Source organism: Scyliorhinus torazame, chromosome 14, assembly GCF_047496885.1.
Source record: "Scyliorhinus torazame isolate Kashiwa2021f chromosome 14, sScyTor2.1, whole genome shotgun sequence".
NCBI classification, from domain to species: Eukaryota; Metazoa; Chordata; class Chondrichthyes; order Carcharhiniformes; family Scyliorhinidae; genus Scyliorhinus; species Scyliorhinus torazame.
Genome location: NC_092720.1, coordinates 119,616,515 through 119,630,734, shown reverse-complemented (window position 1 = coordinate 119,630,734; position 14,220 = coordinate 119,616,515). Strand labels below are relative to the sequence as shown.

Below are 14,220 nucleotides of genomic sequence, written 5' to 3'. Positions count from 1 at the left end.
CCTGAAAAGTGGCGAAAGTAGCTGAACTCCATTTAAAGTCAGTATTTAACAGATTATTGCATCAAAACAGCCCTAGTGAAACCAAGGTTAAAAATGGGTCAGGTTGGTTAAAGAAGGGTGAGGAGAGTCAAATGAAAACTTTTCAGCGGCTGTGGTCATACCTGACAGAAAGATTGCTGTTGTTATTGAAGGCCAGTCATCATAGCCCTAGGACATCATGTCACCTCTTCAGACCCCTTTCATCTTTTCAAGAATGCTCACATTACTCTTCTGTTAAATCCACATTTGCAAAACACACTGATACAGTTACAGTTCAACATTTTTGTTCTACTGTCCACATTCTTCGGGAAATTAAAGCGCTTACAAATAAATCCTTAGCAGCATTTAGATTTCTGCCCTGGGGGAGTTTGAAACTATTTTTTTTTGTGTACGCTGATTAGGAGCGGACAGGATAGGTTGGCTGTGAAATTAATATGAACTTTAGCCTTTTTGTGACACCATCGTTCACATATAACTCATTTGGACACATGACATAAATGACAAGAACTGTATACTCCGACCATCAAATCCCCTCAACCTCAAGAGAAACCAGTCTTCTACACCAATGCAGTGTTTCCATCCAGCACATCACTTATACATAACGTCTGTCTGAATAATATTGTTTCATTATTGTTACATTAATGGCAGTGCTGTTCGGTGCACTCAATCTAAAGGGAATTCGATTTCATTGCAAGTTATTTCGCCTCATACATTTTTAAAAGGTACTACAAAAGCAAGGTTTTCCTTGTCTTTTTTGCAGCTTTGAGTCAAATTCTTGTACCACAGATAAAAGGACGGTGACAAACATTAAAAATGTTTTGTGGTTAATAAAATTTCAAGCGGCATAAGTAGAAAATCCTGTTTGTTGTTGAAGATGGTAGACTTATCCCTTTTAAGATCCAAAGGCCTACACAAAGTGGACCCAGCAGTGGGTCCTGTTGTCTAAACAAGGAATGGCTAAGCTCAAGTGAATGTTTGGAAAGAGATACTGTGAGCAAAGCACAGGGGCACAATTATGTGCTCCTGTCAATTGTTCATATGAAGGAACCAGTTGAGTGATCAGGGGCGGGATTCTCTCAGACTGGGGCCGGGAGGGAGAATCCCCGTAGCCGGCGCAAATTACGCCACGCCGCCCTGATGGCGGTACGCAATTCTCCGCAGCGCCATTGGCGCCGGCATGGTTGGCGCGGCCCGCCGATTCACGGCCTGGGATGGTCTGAACGGCCGCCGTGAAAACGCCAAGTCGCGCCGGCACTGTCCACATCTGGTCTCAGCCGGCGGGAACTCGGCGTCGAAGGGTCGTGGGTGACCTGAGGGAGGGGAAGGGAGGGTCTGACCCCAGGGGGGACTCCGATGTGGCCTGGCCCACAATCCGGGCACACCGATCGGCGGGCCGGCCTCTCTGGCCGGGGGTCTCCTTTCTTCCGTGCCGGCCCCTGTAGCCCTGCGCCATGTTGCGTCGGGCCCGGCGTGTTGAAGGAAGGCACTGCGCATGCACACGTTGGTGCTGGCGCCACTGCGCATGTGCGCGTTGGTGCCGTGCCATTGCGCATGCACGGATCCCGCGCCACCCAGTTCATGCCGGGATCAGCAGCTGGAGCGGCGTGAACCGCTCCAGTGCCGTGCTGGCCCCTTTTGTGGGCCAGAATTAGTCGTCAGGTTGACCTGTTCACGCCGTTGTAAAACGCAACGGCGTTTACGATGGCGTGGACACTCTGCCGCCGGATTAGAGAATCCCGCCAGATATTTATAGCAGTTAATTAAGACTGTCCCATGTGATGTGCATTATATCTCACAAGGAAATGTTTGTCTGTTTATGACATTCCTCTTATGCAATCTTCTTTGTGGTCTTGTTATATTAACCAATCAATCTGTCATCATCAAAAGAGGCTTAAAAGTTGAAAAAAAGTGGTCTTTTGCTGTAACTTTCCAGTTCATTGTAAATGCTAGGATTGAGTCAGAAAGATGAATTCCCCAGCATGAAAGCTGACATTATGTGGACCATAGGTCAAATTCCATTCAGAAGGGAGACTACAAGGAGTCAAAGTAGGCACAGCTAGGCAGGGTTTGCCAACAGAATTTCTGTTGTTTTCAAAAGACTTTGCTAAATAACCCCATAGCAGTGTTGCTGATTGCACCAGCATACAATTATTGTTTATTTTACAATTATAAAACTTGTAAAGTTTTGTCTTTTTCATGCAATTGTAAATAGATATTTTCATTACTTAAGTCTAGAAAATCATTGTTGTGAGTTTTATATTTCAGGAATAATAGCAATCGGAGGATCCTTCACCCCTTCACCCACAGCCCCCCCCCCCCCCCCCGCCGACCCCTCCACCCTACCGTCTATCGGCCTATTATACATTTTGTGGAATTGCAAAGGTCAACTACATATATTATGGATACTTATTATAGTCACTCTATATTCAGACCAAATACATGATTAACACAAGAGAATTAAGCCAAACCTTTCATGACTCCTGCTTGAAAACAGAAATTGAGGAGTTAATCTGTTGTGCCTGATATTCGACAGAATGTGAATCTGGAATGTTGTAAATTTACTGAAGCAGAATGCTTTGCGTTTGTCGACAATTGGCAATTGATTTTTCACCTTTCTGATCTTCTACTCACCAAAGTTCACAGAATGATAGTTCAAACTTCTTTTGGACACTGGTTTCCCAATCTCACTGTCACTTTTACTTTGGTTGAAATTAAAAATCTTGCCAATATTTTTAGTCAATGGGAAATTTAAAAAATATACACGGGCTGCCAATTTGTTCCAAACCTGTTAGGAGCTGCTGTCACAGTCCAATTTCCCCTACTGCTCTCTCCATTGTGGTATCATGGGCCATCAATGTACAATTTCCTTCTCTTGAGTTTTGACAGTGTGTCAGTTCCACTCCCACTGGGTTGCACATTTTCTGTTCTCTCGTCATCCTGCTGTTGATGTGGAGGCGTTTAGAATAGGAAATCGCAAGTGTGAAAAACTGATGAGCAGTGCAAGTTGGAGGGAAATGACAACTTAACCATTCCAACTTGGATGGCTAGAAGTTTCACGGTGCCATTTCCGGTTTCTCAACCCCCCAAAAAATCAGGACCTGATTTGAATACTGCATTATCATATTCCGTGATTCACAGTATGTTACCTTTGCCTCAGAGAATAGATTTTAAATTCAGGAAGTTTGGCTTCCGTGCTTTTTTCTCATTAATGAATTGTTAAGAGTGAGATTGATTAGTTGATCTATATGCAGGAAATAAAGCCTTGAGACAAAATTGAATTAGAAGTTGATAAATGGACCAGATTCAGTTTCCATTTTAAAGCCATTCTATTCTGCCTTTTTTATAATATGATAGTTTCACATTAGTACTAGTTGATCAGGTGTTGCCAATGGCAGACTGGAGAATTTAGCTCTTTTAAAAATTTATTCATGGGATGTGGGCATTATTGGCTAGGCCAGCATTTATTGCTGTGGATCATAAAGGCCAGATCAGGCAATTAGATGGGTTACCACGACAGTCAACAATGGTTTCATGGACATCATTGGACTTTTCGCTCCAGATTTTTATTGAATTCAAATTTCCTCATCCACCATGGTGAGATTCAAACCCTGGTCCCTGGAGCATTACCCTGGGTCCCTGGATTACTAGTCAAGTGACAATACCACTCAACCACTGCCTCCCCTTGCTTAACTTTATCTTTCTGTTGCTGTATGAAGTTTTCTCTCCTCTGTATGACTCTCTTTCCCAAACTTCTTTGTATTTGCTTCCTCTGTCCTCTCCTGCTCCTTGTTCTGATCTTTCTTTCCTTTCAGGTGAGTGGTGTATGGCATGTGGGTGCCACACAATGGGGTATTTCACAAACATAATTATTTTTGCTCGCAAAGATAAGATGATTAATCGGCTTCGAAGTTCAACCAGTGCTTGTTTTCAGAAAGGTGAATTAACATTTCTGTTCAGGATTTCACTCTGACTGTTTTTCTTTGTACTTCAACATGCATCAGGGCTCACTAATTTGGCAGAAAATCATGAGCTTGCGAATGCTTGACTCAGTCTCAATTTTCCCCTCTGTCTCCATCACCATCTGTCCCCCCCCCCACATACACACACACACAAATACACCAATATCCATTTTATATCTGCCCCTTTAGCAAAATAAATGATGAATATGGGGAAAAAGATAAAGCATTTTGATTTCGGGATGCTTTTTGGGAATCCAGTGACCCAAGTGTTGAAACTGCAGATGATAAGTGTATACATACTGTTATTATTCAAAATAGATGTAGGACCTTATAATGCTAAAACAAATCTATATCTAAAATGTGACAAAAGAATGTAAGGTTCAGTAGACTGGAAGTACGTGTCAATGTTTATGCCATTTAGGATATAGTATCACAAAACATGCTCAGACTGTAAGGTTTTATAGATTCAAAGTAAGATTCTTAATATACTGTCATAAAAATCTTCTTGATTTTTGTTTGCTCCTTCTCCCTCAGTATAATTTCCTATGTCCTGTTTTGCGATTACATTGTTAGCTATTACTTGTCACAAGAATTGATAAACTATAGCAACTAGACGGTGCAAGACTATCTTTTATCAACAAACCACACAAAATGATTGCTGGGAAAAAAAACTATCGAGTACCTAAAATTTTTCTGAGTACCTAAAATTTCTAATGTTCAAAATAAGATCAGAAACATTATATTTGAAACATAATAAAATACATATATCTCAAATAACACTAATGTGATTATCCATTGAACTGTCTTAAGTATTTCAATACCTTCTTCAACATTTTTACTCAAAGGCCTCAGCTATCTCCCAGCTGCCTGGGTTTGATATTTATCCCCAAAGCTGTGAGTCTATGAGCTAAATGCAGATTGTGCAGCCTGAGCATGTTGCAGAAATATCCTTATTGTTATAAACAGTGAATTCTCTGATTGACTCTGAGCAATGTTGTGGAAGTTTACAGGAAGAATGAAATTAATTGTAAACCTGCTTTTAAAAAATGGGCCGGAATTCTCTGGATGTCGGGATTCACTTTTCCCACTGGCTTCAATGGGAAATTCCATTGACAAGTAGCGGGAAGGCAGGATCGCGCCGCCAGCGAACAATGCGCCACCAAGATACATGCAGCTGGGGAACTGGAGAATCCAGCCCCAAGAGGTTGACAGTCCTGCTTTTGCTCACTTGCTTCTTGGTGATAAATCAACTTTACCTGATGAATCCTGAGAGTTCCTCAATATATTGTAGCAATTAAAACATTGGCTACTAATTGGCTAAATTTGAATGATCTAAATTTGAATGATCTGTAAGTGATCTCTTGCGGTCTCCATGAACAACTTTGCTCATTGAGTATTTTTGGATTTTAATTCCTAATGGCTGCATCAAGACCAGAAATGGAGTGGTCCCAGCAAAACCCAAACCAAGTTTTGATGAGCAGATTATTGCTGAATAAGTGCTGTTTGACAACACTGTTGACAACACCTTCCACCACTTTGCTGATGATTTGAAAGAAAATTGATAGGGCAGTAATTGGCTGGATTGAATTTGTACTGTTTTCGTGAACAGAATATTATCTGGGCAATTTTTGGCTTTGTGGGGGTAAAAGCCAGTGTTGTAGCTGTCCAGGAATGATTAAGTAGGGGTGCAACTACTTCTGCAATGCAAGTCTTCAGTATCATTGCCAGGATATTGCCAAGGCCGGTAGATTTTGTGGTATCCAATATCTCAACCATTTCTTGATACCACATGGAATGAATTGAATCGGCTGTGATTGGTTTGCTGTGCTGATAGAATCTGAGGAGGAGGCTGAGATGGGTTATCCATCTGGCACTTCTGCTGAAGATGGTTGCAAGTGCTTCAGCCTTGACATTCTGCACTCAAATGCTAGACTCTGCTGTCACTGAGGATGGGGATAATTATGGAGCCTTGTCCCCTGGTTAGTTGTTTAATTGTCCGTCACCATTCATGACTGGATGTAGCAGCACAGTTTAATCTGTTCTGTTGGTTGTCAAATTACTTTGCTCTGTCTCTGTTTCTGCTGTATAGCATGTGTGTAGCATAAACAGGGTCGCAACTCGTTTTAGGTAGATCTGATGCTGCTCCATTGAGCCAGAGTTGGTTCCCTGGTTTGTTGGTAATGATAGAGTGAAGGATATGTTGGCCATAGGATTACGTAATGTGGTGGAATATAATACTGCTGCTCCTCATGGCCCACAGAACCTCATGGATGTCCAATTTTGAGCTGCTGGATCTGGCCTCAATCCACCCCATGTACGATGGTGAGTAGCTTCACACAATACAATGCAAGGTGTCCATAGCATGAAAATAGAACCTTGCCTCCACAGGTATTGTGCAGTTTCACTCCCATCAAGAATACAATTGGCAGATATATTTATGATTAGTAAGGACTAGGGAAAAAAAGTTTTCCCCTTGTGTTGATTTTTTTTAACACCTGTCACATGCCCAGTCTGGCAGCTATGTCCTTCAGGGCTCAACGAGCCTTGTCAGTAATGGTGCTCCCAAGCCATTCTTGGTGGTGGGTGTTGAAGTTCTCCTACCCACAATGCATTCTCTGCCCTCACTGACTCTTCCAATTGGTGTTCAGCTTGCAGGAGCACTAATATATCAGTTGGTCGGGGGTAATTAGAGAGGTCCATGTTAGACTTGATGCCACTATAATTCATGGATATTAATTCAATTCTGAGGACCGTAGTGCCACTTCCTCTCAATTATATACCACTGTGCTGTTGCCTCTTGTTGATCTGCCTTGCATGTTGGACAGACGTAACCAGGAATTGTGACGGATCTGGGATAATGGCTGAAAGGCACAATTCTGTGAGTGACTATATTAAGTTATTGCCTGACTAGTCTTTCTGACAGCTCCCCAGTTTTGGCACAAGTTAGCACGTTGAAGCAATTCTGCCAATATTAACAGCAATTCAGACTAGCCGCAAAGCACTTCTATCTTCAATCGCTGTCTTTGATCCTGTGTGGGAAAGAAGGAACTGGTTTTCACACCTCAGCTTTTATTAAATCCAGTAAGTTTTTAATTTGCTTCACAGCTGTTCTCATGAAATCTCATGTTGTGACCCTGGTTATTATGGCATTTGAAAGCTTGGTACAGAAATAAAGCTTCTGTGAGAGTTGGAAGTTCTAAATTAAAGCCCACATATGTCTCCGGATATTAACAACAACTAGCACCTTTATATAGTTCCTTTACCATTGTTAAATGACCCATGAGCCTTCATAAATGTGTAATCAGAAAGAAAAACTGAGTGTTGTGTTATGCTTCTTCATGTACCATAAGCTGCTTCCTTGATATATGCTCTGACAAAGGAAGGTTCAGACTTGGAGATAGGTTTAACACATTTATTGAACAGTTAACAATTCTCCTACTTGAGTTCGACTCTCCTGCTAATCTTGCTATAGTAACTCAATCTAACCAACCAGTCTGCTCTAAGCCATGCGGCAGGTGTGATGCTTCCGATCTGCCCCGGTGCTTCTCACTGAGTGTCGCCTGGGGAAAAGAGGAAGAGCATGTGTGCCCTGTCCTTTTATATGGGTAACCCCCTTGTGGTAGTGTCACCTCTGGGTGTCTTGATTGCCCACTGTTCGTGTCCTATTCCAAGTGTTCATTCGCTGGTGTAGCGTCAGGCCGCTCTCTGTGGGCTTGGACCTCTCTCTGTCTCTTGGCGTCAGGCCGCTCCCTAAAGGCTTGTACTGCTCTCTGTCTCTTGGCGTCAGGCCGCAGCAGAATTCTGTACTTCTGGGTTAGGATGTCGTCTGTGCTGGGCTGAGGATCCGCAAATCCGAAGAACTGGACCATGTCTGTTTCGGATTCTTCACTGTACAACACATCTCGTTGCGGTTCGGATCTGGTACTGAGGTCGCCACGTACAATGATGAAATCATCGTCTGAGTCGTAGTCTTCAAGGGCCATATCATCACTTTCTGTGTCGGAGCTGTCATTGTGCTCGCGATGTCCAAAGAAGTAATCAACGTCTGAGTTGTAGCCTTCAAGGACCAAATAATTTCTTTGGGCGGTGCAAACTGCTTGTTGCAGAGTTCTGCGGAGGTTACTTTCAGCTACTGGTCGAAATTCAGGCATTGTGCTGTCGTTCCAGGAGAAATAATTATGTTTTCCGGCTTTAAATTTTTTTTCTCACTCTGTTGGGACATTTCCCCTTTCAGTGTGCGTGGTCCGGGGCCTCTGACGTCATGACGCTGGAGCATAGGAATGGATCGCGCATGCGCAGATCGCTGTTCCTTTACTGTGCGCTTTGCGCAACTGCTTCTCACGCATACGCAAAACGCTGTTTTGCCGGTAAGCTTCTTTTGCGGAACTGCGCATGTGCGGCTCCTTTCTCAAGATGGCTACCAATCAAAACTGCCGTTTTCTGCATTTGCAGGCCTACCTTCGCCTCGTGGTGCGTATTGGCGCCTCTTTTACCGCTCTCTCTTGTGTTTTCCTCGCAGTATGTTTCAAACTTGTCCAGGACTGCCTGGAAGTCTCTCTTGTCTTGCCCTTTGAAGTACTTGAAGGTTTTGAAGATTTCTGCTGCACTTTCACCCGCGATGGTGAGCATTGCTTTATTTTCTCAGCATCGGCCACGCTATCTAGGTCGGACGCTACCAGATAGATCTCAAATCTCTGTTTGAATGCACGCCAGTTGGCACTGAGATTGCCGTGGCATCTGAGCCGCTGAGGAACCGGAATCTCGAACATCTTGCCTGGGTGCTGTTGATGGTAATCACAGATCTGTTGAGTTGAACTATATAGATTCAACAGGCACTCCTGGAACCATGTTGTGTTATGCTTCTTCATGGAGCATAAGCTGCTTCCTTGATGTATGCTCTGACAAAGGAAGGTTCAGACTTGGAGATAGGTTTAACACATTTATTGAACAGTTAACAATTCTCCTACTTGAGTTTGACTCTCCTGCTAATCTTACGAAAGTAACTCAGTCTAACTAACCAGTCTGCGCTAAGCCATGCGGTGGGTGTGATGCTTCCGATCTGCCCCAGTGCTTCTCACTGAGTGTCGCCTGTGGAAAAGAGGAAGAGCATGTGTGTCCTGTCCTTTTATATGGGTTGCCCCCTTGTGGTAGTGTCACCTCTGGGTGTCTTGACTGCCCATTGGTCATGTCCTATTCTAAGTGTTCATTAGCTGTAGGTCTGCATGTCATGATGTCTCTGGTGGTCCCTCTAGTGTTTACTCAGTCTTAGTGTATTTACATTAACCCCTTGTGTATTTACAGTGATGCATATCACCACACTGAGCACAAATAAATAGGTGTTCAAGCAGGGAGGGAGGTGGAGAAGCAAAATGATACAGAGAGAGAAGGCGTGGCTGCCAGTGGTAATGCCAAGGAAGTGGAAGCTGGATGAGAGGGTAGGGTTGGAGGAATGCAGAGTTCTCAAGACGCCTGGAGAGCTGAAGGAGATCACTGAGATAAGAAGGGACAAGAATGGTTTGAACATGGGGGTGAGGATCTTAAATTTGAGGCATTGATGGAATGGGAGCCAATGTAGGTCAGCAAGGACATAAGTAATGGATGAACTGGAATTGATGCGCACTAATACATGGACAGCAACATTTCTGAAATCAAATTTGCAAATTTGAAAGGAGTATGCATAAAGAACAAAAGTTGTGTAGTTATGTTTCTAACAGCCTGCGCTTCAAACTTTGCAACATGTTCAAGCCCTGACAACTGCATTGCAAGACAATTCCAGTTGACATCTATTCCTATTAAATATTATTACTTCTGCTGTGGGCAATGTTGTGGTCTAATTGTTTTGACCGGGGTATCAAAAAAAACAAAAGGAGCATGTTGTTCTATTTTGTTTAGGCAGTGAAGAGACCCCCGTTTGAGCTAATTGTGGTAATGTTAAATAGAATCTGTCTGCCAATAATGCAGGTCTCTGACAGATGTAATTCTCTGAGAAGTCTCTGAATATGATTTTCTAATTAAATGTTGGTTATTCAATCTCCAGTTATGTGCTTTTTAAGGAAGAGGTGTACTGTGCTGCTTATTTTTGCTCACCCTCCACGTTGCTAAGGTCTGCAGGTTGCTGTGCAGCAGCTTAGATACTGTGCTGATCACCTGATTCATCGTAGCCTCTCAGATAACTCCAGTAAGTTGCCTGGACGCAGCGTTTGAGTTGATTCATACCTGCTATGCAAAACGGATTGCGAGTGAAAGCCTATCGGGGCCCACTAAGGTACTCAGGGTAGAAGCACAGTGGACTAGATCGCTGCCGAGTGACTTCACTGCAATAACGAGACAAGTTTGATAGGTACTGAAGATTTTTCTTATAAATATAATAAATGTAAATGCTGTAGTTCCATGAAACGGCTCTTCCCGACCTGAGAGCGCACTGCAAACTGGTAGAATTAGTCGAAAGCTGCTGCAGGGCTGAATCGTGACTGAGAGAATTTGCATCGTGGTGAAGACTTGAAGAATCATCAGTCTTTGAGCTGAGGCACTGCAAATTAATCGGCTGCCGATGTTCATGCTGTCCTTTTACGACATGGTCAAAAATCAGTATTGCTTTTATAGGTAGTTGTCTAGGGTGGTGGCATCATCATAAATTTAAGCATTAAGGGTAATGAGAGGTTAACCCTTTCAAAGCTCAATATGGTGATCAGGACACTGAGTACCCACCAGAATTATATAGGAGGACTATTTTAACCACATTTTTCAATACATGCATTGAATGAGTATTGTTATGAATTATAAACTAGTTTTCAACCTAAAATTGGTGAGTCGATTTTGAGCGTGTAGCACCTTTCCTCATCTTGCGTTACGTTATTTGACTCTGGTTCCCCAATAACAAGGGCACTTCCAATGCCTCTGCTGAGCATTTGGGAGATTAGCTATATATTTATCTTTTCACATTCTCCTGGAAGTTGGATATTGGTGTTTCAATTCTCGAAGATTCTACCTCATCTTCATCCACCACCAGCCCTCAAGTTTCAAATTTTGACTTTGATGTTCACGGTACAGTTACCCTCCCCCATCCCTCAGTATACATCAGTACTCCTCTGTCTTATTCTCTCTTGCCACTGTCACATGTTTGCATTCCTTTAGATGAGTTCACATTTCCATGCTGTGCTTCTCAGAACTCTCGGAAGAGCCGTCATTGTCTCCTTTCCAACGTCATCTCTAACTATCCTACTTTGTTGCTCAACATACCTGCTGGGGCTAATCTCGCCACTGTCTTTCTTTTTCTGCTCACCCCAATTCTCCCTTGGATTCTGACAACTATTCAACAATACCTACTTCTTCATGTTTCCTGTCAGTTTATCTGTTCACTTATGAACAAAGCCTTGCCATCAATTGCATTGACTACATTATTTTGACTGAAAATGTGATCATGCTTAGGAACGCCATGCCCCTCGCAGAATCCTCTTCAGCTCTCAATATCTTCAAACACCTTTTATACCTTATGGCGGTTAATGGTGTTTTCCTTATCCCCGAGTTATACCTTGGTCATCTCCTCTACTCTTCTGACACCTCTCCCAGTATCCCGCCTTGTTCTGCCCCTCTCAGCCAATCCTTGTTCTCTGCCCCTATCCCAAGCATCAATCTAAATTTCCACAAATATATCCTCTTATTTCCCCCCTCAGCCTCTCTTTCTTTTCCCAGCTTCTTTCACATCTTCCTTCATGCCCTTGGTAAGCTCTCCCCTTCAAGAGTTCCGTTCCTGTTCACTTGATCCCCATTTACAGATAGTGGTTAAGTTGGGCTAGCAATCCAGATGCTTGGATTAATGATCCAGAGACGTGAATTCAAATCCTACCTTTCAGTTAATTAATTAAATCCGGAATAAAAAGCTAGTTTCAATAATGGTGAAACTATTTGATTGTTTTTTTTATATTAAAAAATCTGATTCACTAATGTCTTTAAGGGAAGAAAATCTGTTGATGTTACCTGGTCTGGTCTATATCTGTCTTCACAGCCCCAGCAATGTGGTTGCCTCTTAACTGTTGTCTGAACTTGTCTTGAGCCATTAGGGTGGACAATAAATGCTGGCTTTGACAATGGTGACCACCTCTTGTAAATGATGAAAGATTTCCACAGAAGTGTTCAGCCCCCAACTTCCCATTCTGAATTCCATACTAGCCAACATTTTAAATCTCTCTCCCAACTCATTCACAACACCTCTGTCTTTGCAGAGTACTATTCCACCCCTTTCCAAAGTTCTTGAATATCCCCAAATCAATGCTCCCCTTACCCACGCCATGTTCTCTCCAATCCAGTTTCTTCCTCTGCCACAGCTTTAAATACCTTTGTGTTTGCAAGCATGGTGCATTTTCCCATCTCATCCTCCAGGACTTCTGCAGGCTTTAACATGCTCATCCACAATGACTTTCCTTTCATGCCAGTTCGGTGGGACTACCCTGGATTGATTCCATGCTTCCCCATCTGAAGTAGGCAGCGAATCTTCAGCAATGTCATCTTTTACCTTTCCCAACATTACATCTGGAGTCCTCTTAGTGATGATAATTTACTTTCTTCTCTTCCTCACCTACATGCTATCCCTTGGTGATATCATCCGTAGGCGTGGGATCAACCTCCACACTAAAGCCTGCTTGTTCACTCCAGGACTTGCCTTTATGCTGTTAGACTAATCAACGTCTAGCACTGGATAACCCACAATTTTCTGCAGTTGAACCTTGGAAATACTGAAGCCATTGGCTTCAGTCCTTAGCATAAGCTCCATACCTTGCCACCCATTCCATCCCCCTTTACACCCTTGGTCGAAATGTTCACAATCAATGTATCCTATTGAACTCCAAACTGAGCTTCTGACTCATATGGCATCACAAAAAATGCCTACATCCACCTCCAGAATCTTGCCCATTCCACCTCTGTCTCAACCAGTTTACCGCTCTCGCCTCCATATCTTTGTCATGTATAGAGAGGTGGTCACACCACAGGAAGGGAATGGGTGACCACCAGGCAAAGCAAGAGGGCGAGGCAGGCAGTGCAAGAATCTCCTGTGGCCATTCCACTGCAAAATAGACATACTGCTTTGGATACTGTTGAAGGGAATGACCTGTCCAGGGAAAGCAGCAACAGCCTAATTTGCACCACAGTTGGCCCTGCTGCAGAAGGGAGGAGTAAGAAATGCAGGAATGCAATAGTTATAGGGGATTAAATTGGAAGGGGAATAGATAGGTGTTTCTGTGGTCGCAAACGAGACTCCAGGATGGTATGTTGCCTCCCTGGTGCTTAGGTCAAGGATGCCTTGGAGCAGCTGCAGGACATTCTGGAGGGGAGGGTGAACAACCAGTGGTTGTGGTACACATTGGTAAAAATGACATAGGTAAAAACAGAGATGAGGTCCTAAAAGCAGAACATACAGGGTTAGGAGGAAAGTTGAGAAGTTGGACCTCAAAGATAGTGATCGGACGATTAATACCAATGCCACATACTAGTCAGAGTAGAAATAGCAGGATATATCAGATGAATATGTGGCTGAAGAGATGTTGCGAGGGGAAGGGTTTCAGATTCCTGGTACATTGGGAACAGTTCTGGGACCAGTACAAACTGAACGGGTTACACCTGGGCAGGGTTGGGACTGATGTCCAAGGGGGAATATTTGCTAGAGTGGGTGGGGAAGGTTTGAACTAAAACGGCAGGGGGATGGAACCTTTGCCAGAATAAGCAAGGACAAAAACAAAAGATAGAAAGGGGAATATGAAAAGTGATCTTCAGAGAAACCAAGGGCCAGATTCAAACAGGGCCATATGAATCTGTGCTGGGACCCCAGCTATTCACTATAAATATCAATGATTTAGATGAGTGTGCTAAATGTAATATCTCCAATTTGCAGATGACATAAAGCTGGGTGGGAGGGTGAGCAGTGAGGAGGATGCAGAGATTCTTCAGTGTGATTTGGTCAAGTTGAGTAAGGGGCAAATGAATGGCAGCTGCAGTATAATTTGGATAAATGTGAGGTCATCCACTTTGGTAGCGAAAGCTGGGAGGCAGATTATTACCTCAATTGCCATAAATTAGGAGAGGGAATGTACACCAGTCACTGAAGGTAATCATGCAGGTGCAGCAGGCAGTAAAGAAAGCAAATGTTGACCGTCATAGCAGGAGGATTCGAGTGCAGGAGCAGGGATGTCTTGCTGCAGTTATACAGGGCCTTGGTGAGGCCACACCT

The 14,220-nt window shown here is 43.3% G+C and overlaps 1 protein-coding gene across 9 annotated transcripts in view; it reads left to right on the top strand.

Annotated features, from left to right (window-relative positions):
* LOC140389974 (rho guanine nucleotide exchange factor 4-like) overlaps positions 1–14,220 on the top strand; it is a 636,618-nt gene that overhangs the window by 548,232 nt on the left and 74,166 nt on the right. Inside the window, exon 1 of one of the 9 annotated variants that reach the window (XM_072474705.1) lies at positions 10,214–10,338. The exons of the other annotated variants lie outside the window; for them this stretch is intronic. The gene's annotated coding sequence lies outside the window, so the exon portion shown is untranslated. Of the gene's footprint in view, positions 1–10,213; positions 10,339–14,220 lie in introns of those variants that run through there. 9 annotated transcript variants of the gene reach the window in all.